We start from the raw sequence: 21,262 nt of genomic DNA, 5'->3' as shown, positions 1-21,262 counted from the left end.
TACCGAGGACCGTAAAAGGATCGCAATCGGCTCAATTGCCAATGCAAAAAGGGCTGGAGACAAGGGACAACCCTGTCTTGTGCCTCTATGGAGGTGGAAAGAGTTGACCCAGTACGCACTCTGGCTGTCGGAGAACTGTATAGGACCTGCACCCATGAAATGAACTTAGGGCCAAAGCGACGCAGGACCTCCCATAGATAGTTCCTTTCTACCGAATCAAATGCTTTCTAAGCATCAAGGGAGGCCACTGCGTCGAATGGGGTGAGAAAATCAGTTGAAGCCAGAACTGTATAAGGTCTCCTAAGGTTGATGTCCGTCCTCTTTCCTGGCATAAACCCCGTCTGGTCCTCGTGTATCAGAGTAAGAAACCCAACACACAATAGGAAATTCTCCTATGGGAGCAGTGAGAAAGGCTAACAAAGAGCATAAACATCTGGACCATGCGATCAACGCAGCCCGCTGGCAATAGCCAAAAATACCTGTATAGGAGTAAAGGGATTATATGCTGGATAAAAAAAAAAGAAAAAAACACCTAGTACAATCTAGGGAAACAAAGTTACTTATAACACAGTGCAATGTGGCGCAGTCTCTCCTGGGTGTAGATGCCTTCACTGATATCCATCAAGTAGGGCAGTATCTATGGGGCTCATCTACCGGGTATAAGATGGGGTAGGGAGACCTAGAAAACAAGTAAGGAGCAGGGGCCTGAAACAAGGCTCCTGTGGAGGTACACATTCCAGTCTTATGAGCAAGTGAATGTCTGAAAGATCTAGGCCATAGAACCGGACATTTTGTAGCCGACAATATTGCCTTTAGAATGCCTGCCACAGCCTGCAGGTCAGCCCCTGAGTGAAACACAGCCCGGCCAGTCTCTCCCAAAAAAGCAATAAAATAAAGAGAATCCGGAAGAACCCAGCAAGAACAGAAACACATTATCAGAGTTCCAGTCAGCAGCTTCTGATGTCATGTAGCGCCTAGTATGTGCAACCAACGATAGTCCAGGAGAAGTGTGCCATGTGTAATCTGTAGGCCCCAAGATGGCGGGAGCTGATTCCCAACAGTGGCAAAAAACTTGGGAGCAGTTGGAGAAGGTATAATTACCTAGCCCTTGGCAAGTTGTCCAGCCACTGGGAAGCATCCTCAGGGGAGAAAAAGTATTTGGTCGATTCCCTGTCCATGACGCAGAGACAGGGCCGGGAACAGCATGCTGTATTTCATCCCCCGAGTGTGGAGTTCGGCCTTGACATGGTCGAAGGTTCTGCAGAGCCTCTGTGTTTCAACGGAGCAATCTGGAAAGAGCATAATCTTTGCGTTTTCAAACCATAGTGCTTCGATCCTCCCCAAGTATGAAGTCCCTACCCCTGAAGTTTAATAGTCGTAAAATAAAGGTACGTGGTGGGCCATGTGCTGACGGCATCCTGTGGGCTCTCTCCACGACAAAGTGAGAGAAAACTGTGCCCGGGGAGAAGCGCATGGAGATGTTCCGTGAAAATATTGGGTTCTTGCCCCTCGGCTCCCTCTGGCAGCCCAACCACCCACAATTTGTTTTGTCTACTCAGATTCTCACTATCCTCTGCGCGGGACTCCAGGGGCTTCATCCTAACTTGCAACATATGCATGGACGCCCGTTGATCCCTAGCAGAATCCTCAGACTCATGCACTCGCCTCTCCACCTAGCTCAACTGATATGTATGCATGTCTCTCCTCATCAGCCCAAAATCCGTTTGAAGAAGATCAATTTTTTTCTGTCAGCGTGGTTTTGCAGCTAGTAATACCCTGCACGAGGGCAGTGAAGCGGTCTTCCTCCAGGGTAGCTGAATCTGTCGGGGCGGTCTGCGATGCCATGTTGAGACAGCGTACAGTCTTCCCCTTTCTCATACCCTGAGGTCCCCCGGGAGAGATAATCGGGTGTCAATAGTGCATAAATCCCAAATAGTAAGGATAAAAGAAGCAGGTATATGCAGAGCCCCGATCGCGCATGTCCGCTCAGGTCGCCAGCTTGACCACCCCCCCAATAGCACTGTCTTTATCCATCAGAGTTTTATGTGCATGCAGATTAACTTGTTGGTGACATAAAGCTCCCAATATCACAGTGCTACAAATATGAATGGTCTTTTTTTCAGTGCTAAACCACACAGTGAGTGTGACCCCTGAGGGAGTCACGTGGTTAGTGATGAGACACGCGTGGAAGAGCCAGGTGACATTATGGATGAACACGAGGAATAGCGGCAAGTTTGATCTGCTACATGTTGGAGTAGTGTTGCTCATTTGAATACATTTATACAAGTATTATTTTTGTAGTGTAGCGTGCAATATTTTATCGATAATAAATTGTGCTATTTTTTAACATACTACACCATGGCGGTCTATTTGTGGTTTTGAGCCCTTATCTATATAACTTGATTACAAGTGGGTGTGACTGTTGGAACAAAGAGGAGATACTTAAAGGTGTCACAGACCATCCTAAATACATCTGATTACCCCCAATTTTGGGGGGCAAGTGATATTGGACCTAGCATATAGGTCTAAGAACCAGGTACCGGCAAATCCTAAAGTCATTGTGTGGTGGAGGACTGAAAAAGACATTTCATATTTGTAGCGCTGGGATTTTAGGTATTTTATATCACCAACAAGTTTATTTGCATTTACATAACTTTGATGAATAAGGACAACTCTATTATAGGAACATATATCAAGTGAGTGAGTTGTCAATTGACAGAACATTGGAAGGATTTCAATCTACAGTAGATTGTAATCTGTGTGTGTGTGTGTGTGTGGACATTAATCACCAGGTTGCCCTTATGGGGCATTAACAGTGGAAACAATGCAAGTAATTCTTTTTCCATTGATAAGCTGGAAAGAGTGGTAAAGATGACAGACAGACAGGTTTCCACCTGCTCATCCTTTTTGACAAGATATCTGCCCATTGATGGCTATATTACCATGGATTATTATTTTTTAAATGTTAAATACAACCTTCACATAATGGCTCTTCTAGTAAATTTGTACGCAAAGCTTGGCAGTTCATGCTTTTTAAATCCTCTCTACCAAATCACTTTTCAGACAATCGGTCATCTGACGGTCCTGTTCAAAACTGTCACCAGCTAAATACCAATACTATAAAGAAGAAAACATGACATTTTATTAAAGGTTTTTACCAATATCTTAGGAATCCTATGGCTTGTTATATGTCAAAAATTATTTTCATTCAATTTCTCCATTGAAAATGCAGTTTGAAACAAAGAATTCTGCCATGGTTTCAACAGCTTAGATGTTTTGGCCATACTGCATAAAACAGTAACTGTAATATAAAGGTTTTATGATCTGTACAAAGGGAAGTACATTATTATTTTTATTTTTTTGGTGTTGACATTTAACATCAGCATTTGTAAACTAGTACAGTAGTAAATGCTCCATAGAATACAATTTTCAACTATTGTATTTAAAATGGCAAGTTATATTCGAACTTTTCTTTTCATTAGTACTGTGAAAGATGGTGTATATAATACAAGCTCCTTCTTTAATGTGTGTTGCCCAATTGTGGCCTCATACACACTGGGTGGTTTTTACAGTTGCTGTTTTGAGTATCAGACGTTTTATTTTACTTTAAACTCCCGCTCATGTTATCCTATGTGTTCATGCACACATAGGTTTTTACAGTTTAGTGGCAGAAAAAAAAAACTCTGCCATTGCATTCTGGAGCAGCAGAGTTTTGGCAGAAAAAACAGACAGCTCCTAAACATTACTAAACTCTCCCAAACTCTGCTAAGCGCCAGTGTCCAGCATTTAGCAGTTTTTTTTTTTTTTTAATCAAAGGCCGCCAGCGTCCTTAACAACCAGTGATTAGCTGGTTGTTAAGGAGCGGGCCGGGAAGCTGGCCGCTGTATCCTTAACAACGGAGTCATCGGCTATCAGCACCGGCAGTACAAAAATGTGAAAAAAAAATGGCGTGGAGGTCCTTCCCAATCCATACCCGGTGTCCTGTCAAATACTGTCCCCCATCGGATAGTGTCAGTTGTGTACAGTTTCAAGCCCCACCATCCAAGTGGACACAGAGTTAGAATATAAAAGAGCCGAACAAAGCAAGGCTGTGCCCGGAGCGTGGCAAGCGAAGCGAGCCCGCGAGGGTCCCTCTAACTATGTGCAGTCCTATGTCCACTTGGATGGTGGGGCTTGCACCTGGACTCACGGCGCAGGCGCCGTTCATCTTCGGAGATTTTACGAATCTCCTTGTGCTCCGTACTGCACAAGCGCTGCGCCTGCGCAGTACAGGGCGGACAGTATTCGATAGGCAGACATTTTTTGACAGAACACCGGCCCTCCAGGTCGGGTATGGATTTCAAGGGAAACCCCATGCCAAAATGGTGGGGGGGGGGTGCAAACCCCCCCCCCCCCATCCATGGCAAATTAAAGATAAAAAAAAATGTCCCTTGCTGTAGATATATCATCTGTCGGAATGCCCGCCACCACCACCGGCTCTAAGAAAAAAGAAAAACTGGTCCAGACGAAGGCTCCCACTATCTGCCGGCTCCACCGTTTGAAAGCTCTTAAATAACTAAGGGGTGGGGCCACACAGTGATGTCGTTGAGAACCGTCCCCTCATGATGTCATTGAGCCAGCATGCCCTTGGACGGTGACATCACAAATGGGTGGTGCCAACTGTCCTCTCTATAATGCAGCACTGATCACAAAAAATTTTAATCTATTCTGTACTGGTCTGAGTACAGAACAGTGAGTTTTGATTAGTTGCAATAGCACTTTGGGCTGCACACTGTTTATTTAATTATCCTGAATATGAATATGACTGTTCTACAAACAGATGTGCTTAACCACTTGCTTACTGGGCACTTAAACCCCCCTCAGTCCCAGACCAATTTTCAGCTTTCAGCGCTGATGCACTTTGAATGACAATTGCGCGGGCATACAACACTGTACCCAAATGAAATTTTTATCATTTTTTTCCCACAAATAGAGCTTTCTTTTGGTGGTATTTAGTTACAGCTCGGAGTTTTATTTTTTGCTAAACAAACAAAAAAAGATGCAAAAAAAAAAAAAATCATGTTTTAATAGTTTGTTATAAAATTTTGCAAACGGGTCATTTTTCTCCTTCATTGAAGTGCGCTGATTAGGCGGCACTGATAGGCTGCATTGGTGGGCACTGATGGGCTGCATTGGTGGGCACTGATAGGCTGCACTGGTGGGCACTGATAGGCATAGTTAAGGCGGCACTAATAGGCACAGATAAGGCGGCACCGATGGGCACAGATAAGGCGGCACTGATGGGCAAAGATGGGCACAGATAAGGTGGCACGGATAAGTGGCATGGATGGGTGGCACGGATGGGCACTGATAGGTACCACAGATAGATGGGACTGATGGGCACTGATAGGTGGCACTGATAGGTGGCTCTGATAGGTGGCACTGATGGGCGGCACTGCTGGGCACTGATGGGCGGCACTGCTGGGCACTGATGGGCGGCACTGGGGTGCAGCACCTTTGAGGCAGATTTTGGGTGGCACTGTGGGTGGCACTGTGGGTGGCACTGTGGGCACTGCTGGGTGGCACTGTGGGCACTGCTGGGTGGCACTGTGGGCACTATGGGCACTGCTGGGTGGCACTGACAGGGGGGCACTTACTTTATTTCAGGATGGCACTGCGGGTGGCAGGTGGGCACTGGCAGGGGGCAGGTGTCCGCTTGAATTGCTGGCCGTGATCGGGACTGATGTCCCGAACACGGCCGCCGGCGATCGGCTTTTTTTTTTCTCCTCGCGCTGTCAGCGCGAGGAGGAATACTAGCCGATTACCGGCTCCGTTTTATCACATGATCAGCTGTCATTGGCTGACAGCTGATCACGTGATAAGGGGTCGGGATCGACCCCTTACACGGATCGGTGATCAGGCGAGTCTCACGGACTCGCCGATCACAGAGCGCGCCGCGCGCGCCCCTCAGGGGGCGCGCAGGCCGCTCGTAACCGGGACTACGTCAATAGACGTAGTCCCGGCAATCTAGGTCCGCGCTAATGCCGTCATTCGGCAATAGCGCGGATCCCAAGTGGTTAAATAACCTATGAATATAGAGATAACTCAAAATGCTTGTACCATCAAATATGGTGAAAAGCCTTTGTGTTCAAAATCAAATGGCACAGACCAAATCAGATCTATGGAAAGTCTCCAGGGCCTAAAGTAGCATTTTATTAGTGTCCTGGGTTGTCCTTTTGTTTGATTATTGTATCACAATTTTGATATAAATTGATAAGTATGAAGCAACAAGGAACCAATGCCCCAGTACATTATAATTTTACTTAACATGGTCAGGGTCACATGGACCTGGACCTGAGGTCATAAGGTATGTAAGGTATGTCATAGAATAGCCTGAGAAGGTATGATCATTAATGTTTAACCTTGCTAGGGACACCTGCAATTGTATTTTTTGGGAAAAAGAAAATGCAATAAAACAAACGAGAAGATATAGTGTTATCTGCGCTAACATCAGAAACCCTTCAGTTTCCTGAAATCCCAATCTTTTACATTTAGAGCATGTGATATAACCCGTGGCTGCGTCGTAGCAGTTCAGCATTCAGCAGGCAGGCAAGTGATACCTATTTAAATTGTCTAACCTTTTTATGTTCCGTCTGTTGTAACCTTCAACTTCTTGATATTGCAGCCTTTCATCTGCAGACTGCAATTTATCCTCCAATCTTTCTTCCTATAAAGCAATAAATGACATACCACGTTTTCCCTTCATCTTCAAAGCTTGATCCACTTATGTACTGTTCCCTATACATCAACTGTGATCTATTCCCACACCTCTGTGTATTGTGACCCCTATTCATTGTCTTTCTGTCAATGCCTACCCTGCTGTGGCTAGGGCTGCATACAGGTTAGTTGTTATGTTCAGTAAAGGCACCTTTTTTATGGGAGTGACAGTGTTATTGTTGTAATCTTTCTATTAAGCAGTGAAATTGTAACAGGACAACGCAGAAGATACATTGACCTTTACTTTGTACTGTTCCCAGTATGTTTATGCCACTGACATACCTGCATGGGGAAGTGCTTACTTTTGTCTTATATTATAAAAGGTGAAATTGATATATCTCCATGTTTCATAAGATCTATTGATTCTGACAGTTTTGTCTGTATTTAAAGCTGTAATAAAGCACTCGTATTCACCATATTGTTATAAAGATGAACAACAAACTCTTAGGCCCCTTTCACAGGTGCGGACCGTATGTCCATATTTCAACCATCTATTTTTGGATGAAATGCGGACATACATGCATCCCTATGGGATAGCGGGTATCAGTGGATTAACATTTACAATAGTGTAAAAAAATAAATATTTAAATGTAAAAAATATCGGCTATCAGCAGGAGAGGTGGCTGAAATATCTGTATCGAAATAACAATATCATTTGATCCCTACTTTTATATGTAGTAAAGCATGCTTGTTATACTTACTGTGGCACCTAAGGGGTTAATCCCCTGCATTGTGTGAAAAGGCTGTTTGATCCTGTTTCATCTGATCCTCCTCCTTTTACTGTCCCCAATCCATCTACTGATAGGACAGAGCCTTTGGGACACTCTGCACATGCTCAGTTGGGTGTATATTGCTAGAGATTTTTTTTTTTTGGAAGGTACATTTGATCAGCAAAGGGCTAATTGACACTGTCCAGACAGAGGGTCAGGGGTCATTCTGCCTCATAGGACAGTCAGAGTAAACTGAAAACTCCTCTTACGAGCAGTCGTCTTCACCATGTCTAGATACCTAAATGCATTGAGCTGCTGCCATGTGAATGGCTGATTTAGCAATTTGTGTTAGCTAGCAATTGAACAGGTGTAAATAAGTAAAGTCCATAAACAACAAATAAAGGTGCTACTACCCCAAGTTAATGAAACTCCTCCTGAGCTGTTGCGTGTGCGATGTGCAGTTGCTCAGCTGCCAATGTGGTAGATAAAAGACAATCCACAACTCCATACATGCTCTTTAAATCAGTCCAAATTTATTATATCTCCATAAAAGATAAAAGTAAGCAGAAGTAGCTGCAACGGCCATGTTCACAACATACAACAACATACCTAAATACAGTGTAAATGCATAAAAATAAATATGCATCCAATTAAACCAAAGGTTGCCTACATCCCGGGATACAGTAAACAAAAAGGAGAGACCACCCAAAAAAGGAATGGGGCTTTAAGGGCAACAGTGTATAATAGTAAAACATGTATTTTATTCAAAAGAATACATAAATAGTTACAATAATACTAAAATAAGTAAAAACAAAGATGGTGATACTGGTAGGTTGTCATATGAATCTGAACAGCCCGACGCGTTTCGGGACCAGTTATATCCCTTCATCAGGGACACTTGTCAGGAAGAGGATAATACTGTATAACAAAATTCAAAAAACATATATGAATAATATAAACAGGTTCACATAGTCTTTCGCTAACAATTGAAAATTAGAACATACAGCGTGGCAAGTAACAAGACATACAGCATGGCATGTAAAAACGTACCCATAGCACACAGAACAGGTGTTGACTGTCTGACCAGTGGCGAAAAAAAGAACATGACCAGACCTGGTTACCAACGGCATACCCCCACTTATCCACACAATTCCTCCAATTAACACAATATAACAGAATAACTGTTCTTTTAAGTAGATAATAATGGTGTGTCGCTGGTCCTATAGGGGCTCCACGAACACCGATCAATGCAAAAAGTATTACGATTTTTTCAAGCCAACGAGACTAATACACATTAAACATTACATGTGGCATGAACAAAATTACTTATTAAATACACTGTAAATGAACTATAATATCCTTTACCAAGAAATCTCTAAAAAAGAAAAAGGGGATTGCTGCAAATCAATCACTTGTCTAACATAGCCCCAATAGTTGTGTATAACTACATCTAGGACTTTAATCGTGATGGAAGGTGGTACCCTGTCTCTGTAGTAAATATCCAATTTCCCCCGTATTGAATTGTATTGTAACTGTACTGTCTGCCTCATGTTGTAAAGTGCTGCGCAAACTGTTGGCGCTATATAAATACTTTATAATAATAAAGCACCCTGCGCCTACATATAGTCTACAGACTGTTATTATTATACAGGATTTATATAGCACCAACAGTTTGCGCAGCACTTTACAAACTGAACTGTTCTCTGCATATTACTGTTGAAGGCAATCCGGGATAGAAGGATAGCCATGTCACATGACTTGTTAAAAAGTCAAGTGACAAGTGTATTCCTCCCAGCACTGAACCCCCCTCCCATTTATTAGAATGAATGTGACTTTGCTTTTAGAGTCCCAAGGTAATTGAAGTGGAAAGCCCATTTATTATAAAGCACACATCCTTTTGAAATACAGCGGTGTGGTTACAGTTAGGCCATGCTGCTGCTTTATAGACGGAACTCAATTTAGTTAAGCTCTGCTCCTTTAGGAAACCTTTAAATCAGTTATGTCAAAGGTATCTTGGCCCATCTATATAGCGGTAGTTATAAGGAGCCAGTAAATAATAGATCTGACTCCTTCATATTGTAAACTGGAGTACTTAGCTATGAATGGAATTTTTGGTTTCTGTAGTGCGTACCATTTTATTTTTATGCTCTGCAGTATAAAACATCCGACTTAAAATAAAAGCTTCCTGGGGTATAATCCTAGTTGCTCTTAGTATAGCTCAAGTACTCATGGGACCACGTTCACGCTGGAGTCTGGATTAGCAGACATCTTATTCTAGAGTTCTAATGCCACGTTGCTGCCTATAGCTTGTAAACTATTGTCTTTATATACATTCCTGTAACTGGAAATGCTTAATGGTTGTAAACCCTCAAGGTTTTTCTGCATTGAGGTGAAAAACCTCTTGTAATGCAGCAGCCCCCCAAACCCCCATTTTACTTAGCTGTACTCCCTCTATCTCGCCACGGGGATGAGCACACCAGCAAAAGCCGGTATCTTGGGTTCTGATTGGATGGATTGATAGCAGCGCAGCCATTGGCTCAGCCATTTGCTGTCAATCAAATCCAGTGATATGGGCACCAGGGAGTGGGGCCGATTCCTGCTTTCTGTGTATATAGACACAGAAACAGGACACTGGAGTGTGCCCGCACGGGTGTCCACGAAAGAACGCTTTTCCCACGGGGCACTTGAGAAGAGGAGGAGCCAGGAGCACCGCTGAGGGACACCAGAAGGGAGGTAAGCATGACATGTTTGTTTTGTTTTTTAAACCCTGAACCTTTACAACCCCTTTAATGATTATAGTAAATATTTGCTTTGGTGATGATGAGGCGAAAGAGAAAATGCATGAAATGTAAAAGTACAAAAAATGCAAAATATGCATTAATACATAGGCTGCGTACGCCTTTAACAACAGGTGCAGTGGGAAACCTAATATTATAGTTTATATTAACAAACATCTCAAACTACCATAAGGAATTTATATTAAGAAAACAGCTGCCTCTCTGCTTGCGCACTGATCCGTGACCCTTGCATTATTGGTTGCCATTGCTGGAAAAAATACAGGCTCCTTCCAAATCATATTTGTCCTTTATGGTTAAAGGGACAGAACGATTATGAACTTATTTACTATTCTGTGCTAGCAGCACTGCCAAGAAATAAAAACTGTGCTGTCAAACCCAGTACTATATAACTTCTTACTAATTTCCTTTGACTTGTTGGCTACAATGGGGCCATAGGCTCTGATGCTACAGTTTCTAACATGTGAATGACTGGAATTACAATTCATTGTGCAATGTTCAGTACAAATGTGTTAACATGTCATGTCAAAGTCTGCTCTTTTGATGTCAAGAGACTGCTTGACTACTACATACAATTTTCACACATAACACTGGGACATTTTAAAGCCATGTTGACTCTATTTGGATATAATCGTCGCTTCCAAGCCCCATCGCAAATTATGCAATCAAGATCGGAACATTTGGAGATGTACTGTTGTCCCTAATGCAAAATACAGTCAAACCTAGATTAAGGTGGTATTAAACCCAAAACCCAAAATGTCATGCATTACCAATCATTAGATCTGATTTAGTTTTCTTTCTTAGGTTTTTTCCCTCAGTTTTCAGCTGGTGATCTGTAGTAGAGTGCCCCCAATCCTGGATGAAGAAGCACGGGGTGTACCTTTTGGACAGCAGATTGCTAATCTGGGGAGGGGAGTGTTATATGTACTAGTAGGGATTCACTGATACCATTTATTTATTTATTTATTTATTTTTACGAAGAGTACAAGCACTGTTTTTTTTTTTGTTTGTTTTTTGTTTTTTTTTAGTACTCGCCAATACCAATTACTGATACCTACTGCAACTGTTTTGTGTACACTTCAGATGCCAGCAGTGGTACAAAGCACTGAAATATTATTTACAAATGAAAAATATTTTTTTTTTGCTCTTTTTTCAATGTGAAAGATGTAGATATATGTTAAAGGTTTAAACATATTAACGAATAAAGCAAACAAAAAAAAGGTTGAAATTATTAATAGTTTATAAAATAGAAGTGAGCAAAGGAAAAAAAATCATCAGGAAAATATTTAAATGGAAAAGGAAGATATGGAGTTAATTAAGGCTGATTAGATTAAATATGGGGTTAATAAGGGGTCAAAACAAACATTTAATAAAAAAATAAATTATCCTTTTTTTTTCTTGACAGGTTGCTTTAAACTGACTTCATCTGCAGAGGGAATTTCATCCCTTTTGATCTGTAGATGAAGATACAGATACAAAGAGAAATTTTTTTTTATCTCTGTTTCAGTAGCTGAGCAATGTTGATGATAAACATTGACCAGATTCTTTTCTTTGGCAGATCCAATTGCCAGAACTTCCTTTAGACTTCAGCTGTCAACAGGGGATCCCCACTGACAGCTGAATGAGTCATTGGTTGTTAAGAATGTGGCGGCCCCTCTCCTTAACAACCGATATTGGCCGGCTTAAAGAACCGAGCCTGAAAGTATCAGAGCATTTGCAAGAGTACTGATACTTGTGCAAGTGCTTAGTATCGGTACCGATACCAGTATCAGTGCAACCCAATGTACGAGCAAATTAGATGTACTAAGTTGAAGCCAAACTCCAGCTAATCCTTTATAAGCAGTTACAGTAAACCGTTTCCTTTTGGGATAAAGGTTTTGCCTACATAAAAGCTGAATACTGCTAGTGTTAAATGGTTTGTCTCATTTCTGTAACTGATACCTTCTGTTTAGAGAGCTTGTTCATATGAAAAACAGACTTACCAGGAGATCACCAGATGAAAATAAAGGAAACAAGGCCTACAGAAGAAAACAAATGCAGCCATCACGTCTAAGCCCTTGTACACACGGTTGGACATTCTGACAATCAAATCCGTTGGATTTTGTCTGACGGATTTTGTCCGAAACTGTTGCATACACGCGGTCGGACAAAGTTGTCGGAAAATCCCATTGTACATAACGTGATGATGTTATTTCGTTACGACGGGACTACGTTCAGGCTAGTAGCCAATAGCTTTGGTCTAGGAATTTGATCTGAGCATGCGTGGCACTTTGTCCGTCGGAGTAGGCTACACATGATCAGAGTATGTCCGATCGGAGCATTTTGTCAGAAAATTTTACCGGTAAGTTGGAAAAGTAGGTCCGTCGGATATTCAGACGGAAACAGTCCGATGGAGACCACACACAGTCGGAATATCCGACAAAACGGTCCGATAGGACACATTCTGTTGGAATCTCCAACCGTGTGTACAAGGGCTGAGAATTGATAAACTGCAATATAATGTTTACTTTTGGGTTCAACCACTTGCTTATATATGGTGGCAGGTTGGCTCGATTGCACAAATCGCCATACCGGTACGGTGGTTCGTTCAAGAGCTAGAGCACGTGCCGATGCCAGCGGCTGCGATGTCCGCAGGCCACCCACAATCGCTGCTCAGAAGGGCAGAATGGGGATCTGTCAACTCCCCCGTTCTGTCAGGGGAGTAGAGAGAAATCATCTGTTCCTAGTGATCACTAACAGTGATCTCTCTCCTCCTTCAGTCAGTCCACTCCCCCCAGTTAGAAACACCTCCCTAGGACACACTTAACCCCTTGACCACACCCTATTGTTGACCCCTTTTCCTGCTAGTGTAATTTATACAGTAATTGGTGCATTTTTATAGCACTGATCGCTGTATAAATGACACTGGTCCCAAAAAAGTGTCCGATCTTGCCGCCACAATGTCACAGTCCCTCTAAAAATTGCTTATCACCGCCATTACTATAAAAAAAAAAATGGCATAAGTCTATCCGCTACTTTGTAGACACTATAAATTATAATACGCTTATTGCAATATTTTTGGTAAAAAAATAAAATAAAAATGTAGTAGAATACATATTGGCCTAAACATGAAGTTTTGTTTTTGTACATTTTTTGGGGGACGTTTATTATAGCAAAAAGTAAAAAATATAGGTGATCAGAGGTGATTGAATACCACCAAAAGAAAGCTCTATTTGTGGGGAAAAAAAAGGATATCAATTTTGTTTGGGTACAGCGTCGCACAACCTCGCAGTTGTCAGTTAAAGGGCCATATCACAAAAAATGGCCTGGTCATTAAGGGGGTAAATCCTTTTGGGGCTGAAGTGGTTAATACTGCTTTAAAACAAGGGTTATGAACCCATAAGCATTTTTAATCATACCATTTAGTTTCCCTGCCTTGTATTCAGTTTGTTGACAGAAAAGGCTAAGCTGTCTTTGTATTCCCTATTCTTCCTGCAGTTCCAAATTGTGCAGCAGTCTCTGTAAAACTTGAGACCCGCGTTGCGTGCCATAATTTCATATCAAAGGATCACCCACCTCTGTTATACGTGTTGACTGAAGAGTATTTTGACAGTATCATCATATGTCACATATGTAAAGATCCTGCTACATGAGCCATTTTGTCACAAATACAGAATGTCTTTCCATAGTAAATATTCAGAAGAACTCATATGCCGCGTACACACGGGCGGACTGTATGGCGTACTTAGTCCGTCGTACAATCCGACGGACAGTCCGTCATACTTTCGACTGAACGGACTTGACCACACACGGATACCCAAACAGTCTGTCGAAAGCTTGCGCGATGACGTGTAATGCACGTACGACGGGACTAGAAATAGGAAGTCCAATACACAGCAAAGCACCCTTCCGCCGTGTAAATCCTTTCTGGGCATGTGCCATTCTTAGTCCGTCGAACTAGCCTACTGACGAGCGGATTGTCCGCTGAAACCAAAGTACGACGGACAGAATTTAGAAAAATCCGAAATACTTAGTACGCCAGACTGCACGCTGAAAAAGTCAGCTGAAGCCCACACACGAGCGGACTGTCCGCTGAAATGTGTTTCGACGGACTAAGTACGCCATACAGTCCGCCCGTGTGTACGCGGCAATAGGCACTCAAAAGTTGCTGGTATGTCATGGCCTAACAGGATGTCTCGCTGTGCATCTCTGCAAATCACTAAAGTGGAGAGCCACTCTAAAATAAAAAATGGCATTAAAATTCTTTAAAAAAAATGTAATTTTTTTTTTAACTTACCTGAAACCGCTGTTGCTAGGCAGTAGAGCTGCACGATTCTGGCCGAAATGAGAATCACAATTTTTTGACTTAGAATAAAAAGATCTCGATTGTCACAACATAAAATCTTTAATTTTATACCAAAAAAATGGGCTTACTTTACTGGTTAGGTTTTTTTTTTTTTATTCATTAAAGTAATTTTTTCAAAAAAATATTGCATTTGAAAGACCGCTGCGCAAATACAGTGTGACATAAAAATATTGCAACAACCACCATTTTATTCTCTAGGGTGTCTACTAAAAAAATATAATGTTTGGGGGTTCTAAGTAATTTTCTAACAAAAAAATAATTTTAACTTGAAACCAACAAATGTCAGAAAAAAGTTTAGTGTTTTAGTGGTTAAACTTTTTTCACTTATACACAAAATCTATTCCATTGACAAATTGTTACAATGTTTATACTTAAAGCGGGGTTCCACCCTAAAGTGGAACTCCTGCTCATCGGAACCCTCCCCCCCTCTGGTGTCACATTTGGCACCTTTCAGGGGAGAGGGGGGTGCAGATACCTGTCTAAGACTGGGGCTTCAGAAGAGCAGAGAGAATTCTTTGCATAGAAAGAATTGTGAAACACAAGAGATTGCGATAACGATTCTTGACGATTAATTGTGCAGCTCTACTAGGCAGTCTTCCTAATGTGCCTCTTCCTATTCCGCGGCGCTTCCTCCTCTTTGGCGAGCAGCCCCATTGCCTTCTAGCACATGTGTCTGTGTGTCCCAGAAAACAACGGGGCCATTCACAAAGTGCCACGCGACTCGTACATGCACAGTAGTAAACGAACAGTGAAGCCTCAAGGCTCCACTGCCTGTTTCCCTTCAGTAGGATGGAGAAGCCGGCAGTCGATCCGATGGATGGATCGGCCTTGGGTGGCCATCATTACGGGCTTGCTGGACAAGTAAGTGTCCTTGTTAAAAGTCAGCAGGTACAGTGTTTGTAGCTGCTGACTTTCAAACAAAAAAATAGCGCGTGGAACGCCACTTTAAATAAAACCATTTCATTTTCCACAACATGTTATGCACAGCGGTCTTGTCTTTCCTTTTCCTTTTTTCCTTTCCCCTTTTCCTTTTTATTTTTTCCCTTTTTTTTTTCTTCCTCCGGTTTCCTTCCTTCCGCCTTTTTTTTTTTTTCCTTTTTCTTTTTCTTTTTTTCTTTCCTTCCTTTCTTTTTCTCTTTCATTCTCTTTCTCTCTTTCTCTCGCTCTTGCTCTTTCTTTCGATTTCACTTCTCACTCTTTTTTTTTTTCCCTCTCTCTCTCTTTCTTCCTTCCTCTCTTTCTCTTTCTTTCTCTCTCGCGCTCTTTCTCGCGCTTTCTCTCGCTTTTTCTCTCGCACTTTCTCACGCTCTTTCTCTCGCTCTCTCTCTCACGCTGTCTTGTGCTTTCTCTCTCGCGCTCTCTCGCTCTTTCTCTTGCTCTCTCTCGCTCTTTCTCTCGCTCTCTCTCTTGCTCTCTCTCTCGCTCTATCTCTTGCTCTCTCTCTCGCTCTATCTCTTGCTCTCTCTCTCGCTCTATCTCTTGCTCTCTCTCTCGCTCTATCTCTTGCTCTCTCTCTCGCTCTATCTCTCGCTCTCTCTCTCGCTCTCTCTCTCGCTCTATCTCTTGCTCTCTCTCTCGCTCTATCTCTCGCTCTCTCTCTCGCTCTCTCTTGCTCTCTCTCGCTCTATCTCTTGCTCTCTCTCTCGCTCTCTCTTGCTCTCTCTTGCTCTCTCTCGCTCTATCTCTTGCTCTCTCTCGCTCTCTCTTGCTCTCTCTCGCTCTATCTCTTGCTCTCTCTCTTGCTCTTTCTCTCGCTCTCTCTCGCGCTCTCTCTCTTTCTCATGCTTGCGCTCTCTCTAGTGCGCTCTTCTTTTCATACTCTCCTTTTTTCCTTTTTCTTTTCCTTTCCCTTTTTTTTTTTCTTTCCTTCCTTTCTTTTTCTCTCGCTCTCTTTCTTTCTCTCACTCTTGCTATTTTGATTTCACTTCTCACTCTTCTCTCTCTCTCTCTTTCTTTTTTTTCCTTCTTCTTGTGCTCTTTCTTTCTCTTTCTGTTGCTTTCTCTCTCGCGCGCTGCTCTCTCACGCTCTTTCTTTCACTCTTCTCTTCTTGCGCTCTCTCTGCGCACGCTCTCCCTCTCTCTCTCACTAGCTCTCACTCTTGCACTCTCTCTCATGCTCTCTCTCTCTCACACGCTCCTTTTCATACTCTCGCTTCTGTCTCTCCAATCTGTCTCTCTCGGATGCGCTCTCTCTTTCTCGTGCTCTCTCTCTTTTTCATACTCTCGCTTCTGTCTCCAATCTCTCTCTTAGTTTCTCCCTCTTTCCATGATACATCTCTCTGTCTTACAGCCTTTCTCTCCAGGGCAGTCCCCTCAGAGCAGTGATTTGTAGTTATACTGCTGCTGCTAATACAAGGCAATACATAGAGAGAGAGAGTGCATTATGGCAATGTGAAAAGGAGAAGACGGTGAAGAAAAAAGTATAATAAAAACTTGACATGGAAGATGGCATGGTACAAATGCAATGTAGACTAATAAATAACATGCCAGGGGGACACAGCTACAAAACTGGTGCCCGGGGCATAATTATATCTAATTACAACTCTGTCATAAAAATGTAGGTTTAAACGAATTAAACATATTTTACAGCTAATATATAGCAATTAGATTTGCCAATGAATTAATTTAGGAGTGATTTATAGCTAGTGTATATCTCCTCCGTGCCTTCCCTCAGCTCTGTACATTGGCAGTCCTGTAATGGTGGGAGTTGCATGATTCGGCAGGGTTGTGAGGTGAGGTAACAAAAGCATTTCACTTGGTCATAATGAATGTGTGCTATTCATATATCGTGTCTCTACCACTCACCTCAGCTGGGAATGCCTGTGAGAGAAGTAAGTGTGCGCAAACATATGCTGTGTTCATCTATGTTTTATTTATGTGCTTTTAGTGTACAGTCTTTTCGTCTGTACGGATCCGTTTCATCTGCTAAAGCCCCAACATTGTCCATCATCTCTGTTGCTGATGGCAGTGGCTGTGCAGAGCTCATTTTGAGCACTTACTATTATCTGCATCTTAATGGCCAGCTGTCAAATTGGCATAATTTTGCTGATGAAATAAAAGGGATATTTTTTTTTTAGGTATAGTACCTCTTCTTAAATGTGGCTTCCATACAAGATTAATGTCCTAAAGGGTATAATCATCCATTAGAGCTATCCAAAAGTTCAGGTCTCTTCTTTTTGTTAAAAAAGTTAGGATATTTTATGCCAAAAGGTAAAAAATTATTTGCTTTAAATTGTACAAATATAGTAAAAGATATTGCAAATGATGATCACACGTGGTAGACAGATGGTGCAGTAGATTCTGCCAAGCATGCTAGAATATTATACTTTAGGGAACAAAATATGTCTATATATTACAATATAATGTGTTTTTTTTTTTTTATATTTAAAAGACCTACACTGGGAGAAAGTAGAGGCTGCCATTGCTGACCCCTTTTTTTCCTTAAAAACTTTTTTGCCTGGCTGTTCTGCTGAGCCAATAACGTCAACACTTTCTGGGTTATAATGTCACATACCTGTCAAAGATGGAGCTGAAGAGGGGGCTTCACTTGTACTTAATGTCCAACACCCCTGGTAGTAATGATAGTAAATGTGAGAACAAAGAGTGGTACAAGGACCAATGTTGCAGGCAGAGCCAACTGTTGGATGTGAAATAGAGGACTGTGGACTACCAGGTAAGGACCGGAGGCAGAGACCCTACAGCACCCAATCAAGAGAAAGGGGAAAAAAAAACAGGACAAAAGCTCAAGGTCCTCTGGGCAGCAAAGTAACAAATCAGAAGGCAGGAACAGTGTCTGGATACAGACAAAGGTCAGCAACAACCAGGCAGAAAGTTACAGGAACATAAGGCAGAGACAGTGTCAGGATATAGCCCAAAGTCTGTTAGCAGCAAGACAACCAGGTCCTGAATCGGAAAGGCAGGATGCAGAGTCCAAAACACAGCCTGAGGTCACAGGTTGACAAGAATCCGGAGATGAGTCTTACACATGAGTTCAATGCTTGGGCTCCTGCAGACTATTGCTCCAGCTGCAGGTTTGTATCAAAGCACAAACCTCCGGTTAAGGAAATACAAATGGACTACAAGTGCATGGGGGGGTGGGGTGTTCAGTTTGGGGTGGGGGACTACAGACTGTAACCCTGTTTCACGTTACATCCTTACTCTGGGTGTGTCATGACGCATGGTCAGAAATATGGCATTATTATTATTATTATTATACACTAGTTATATAGCGCCAACAGTTTACAATGTATAGGGAGGACAACACAATTACAGTACTAAACAAAAGGTACAGGAGGGCCCTGCACATAGAGCTTACATTCTAAAGCAGGGATGTCCAAACTTTTTTCAAAGAGGGCCAGATTTGATGAAGTGAACATGCGCGAGGGCCGACCATTTTGCCTGACATTCTTTGAACCATTAAAATTCGGTCTAAGTGTATTCGTCCGAGCACTAATACACTTCCCGCAAGAATTCTCCTGCCTTTGTGGCTGTGTGTGGTGAATATTTGAACTCAAGTGTATTATTTGGATACACCGTATTTATTGGTGTATAACACACACCTTCACTTTAAGAGGGAAGCTTCAGGAAAAAAAATTGTACAATTTTAAATAAAGAACTGTGAAGCAAAATAAGGGTCAGTGTCTATCTGCAGACCCACCATTGCTAGGAATGCAGCGCCCACCATTGCTAGGAATGCAGCGCCCACCATTGCCAGGGATACACCCACCATTGCCAGCAATGCACCCACCATTGCCAGGAATTCACTCACCATTGCCAGGAATTCACTCACCATTGCCGGGAATGCTGCCACCATTGCCGGGAATGCAGCCACCATTGCCGGGAATGCTGCCACCATTGCCGGGAATGCAGCCACCATTGCCGGGAATGCAGCCACCATTGCCAGGAATGCAGCCACCATTGCCAGGAATGCAGCCACCATTGCCAGGGATTCACCCACCATTGCCAGGGATTCACCGACCATTGCCAGGAATTAACCGACCATTGCCGGGAACGCTGCCACCATTTGCCGGGAATGCTGCCACCATTGCCGGGAAGGCTGCCACCATTGCCGGGAATGCAGGCACCATTGCCGGGAATGCAGCCACCATTGCCAGGAATGCAGCCACCATTGCCAGGGATTCACCCACCATTGCAAGGGATTCGCCCACCATTGCCAGGGATTCGCCCACCATTGCCAGGAATTCGCTCACCTTTGCCGGAAATGCTGCCACCATTGCCGGGAATGCTGCCACCATTGCCAGGAATGCAGCCACCATTGCCAGGAATGCAGCCACCATTGCCAGGAATGTAGCCACCATTGCCGGTAATTTCACCCACCATTGCCAAGAATGCAGCCACCATTGCCGGGAATTTCACCCACCATTGCCAGGAATGCAGCCACCATTGCTGGGAATTTCACCCACCATTGCCAGGAATTTCACCCACCATTGCCAGGAGTGCAGCCACCATTGCTAGGAATTCACTCACCATTGCCAGGAATGCAGCCACCATTGCCAGGAATGCAGCTCCACAATTGCAATTGCCAGGAATGCAGCCACCATTACCATCAGTGCAGCCATGGAGGGCAGGAGGAGCGCCAAATACATCTTATAGGAGAATCTCCTGTTTACACAACGGCCTCTTTAAGAGAAATCCCGCCTCTTTTAAAGGACAGCACAGTCGTCCAATGGCAGAGACGGGACTTCCTATTACAGAGGCTGCCGTGTAAACAGGAAATTCTCCTCCTGTGTGCACGGCACTCGTCCCGCCTCCTCCCTTCCATGCAGCCAGACTATATATCTTTTGTGGCCCCGGGGCTGGGAGATCGCCGGGGGCCACAAAAGATATATATGTTTAAATAACCAGACGGGCCATTCAAAACTGGACCGCGGGCCGTACTTTGGACCTGTCTGTTCTAAAGGGAGGGATGGTGGTACAAAAGGTAATAGCTGCAGAGAATTATTTGATGGGGGTAGTATTAGACCTTGGGTGCTCAACCTGTGGCCCTCCAGCTGTTTCACAATTACAAGTCCCATCATGCCTCTGTCTTTGGGAGTCATGCATCTACCTGTCAGTCTTGTAATACCATATGGGACCTGTAGTTCTGCAACAGCTGGAGGGCCACAGGTTGAGCACCAATGTATTAGACTATAAAGAGATTCTTCCATTGGAAAGTGATTGCAGGTGCCTCACCATGGAAGCTGATTTACAATCTGCATATCGGAGCATCCAGCATTTAGTGGTTTCAGGACGTTCAATAGGGGATGTGAACATGTAGACACCTAAGGGTGCCTGCTCTGGCATTTTAGCAACTTTTATCCTTACTGTAAAGTATTTACTTTAAAGTATAAATTAAGGCCAGAGTGGAGCAGGGTTAGAACACCTGTCAGGGCTTTACTGCTATCTATTCTCCTGTTTTCCTGGGGGAGGGGGATTTACCCATCTATTTGTCATGTTTACCATTATTGGTAAAATAAATTATCCCCAGAACAGTAATATCGGAGAAATCTAACCAAGGGGATACTAGTTCTGGTGACACCCCCGTTTTAGAAAACCTACCTACGTAGTTGCAGATTTAAACAAAAACATCAAATGGCTTGTTTAGTATTGATCTATGGTATTTCAAATAGTATTAAAAGATGAGGCATTTACCTTTA

At 43.0% G+C, this 21,262-nt stretch overlaps 1 protein-coding gene across 3 annotated transcripts in view; it reads left to right on the top strand.

Moving 5' to 3' along the window:
- Positions 1–21,262, top strand: part of ENOX1 (ecto-NOX disulfide-thiol exchanger 1) — a 784,997-nt gene that overhangs the window by 46,298 nt on the left and 717,437 nt on the right. The gene's annotated exons all lie outside the window — the stretch shown is intronic.

Source organism: Lithobates pipiens, unplaced genomic scaffold, assembly GCF_037356315.1.
Source record: "Lithobates pipiens isolate NorthernLeopardFrog02 unplaced genomic scaffold, aLitPip1_a1.2 Scaffold_16, whole genome shotgun sequence".
Lineage (NCBI taxonomy): Eukaryota > Metazoa > Chordata > Amphibia > Anura > Ranidae > Lithobates > Lithobates pipiens.
This window is presented reverse-complemented; position numbering and strand designations above follow the sequence as displayed.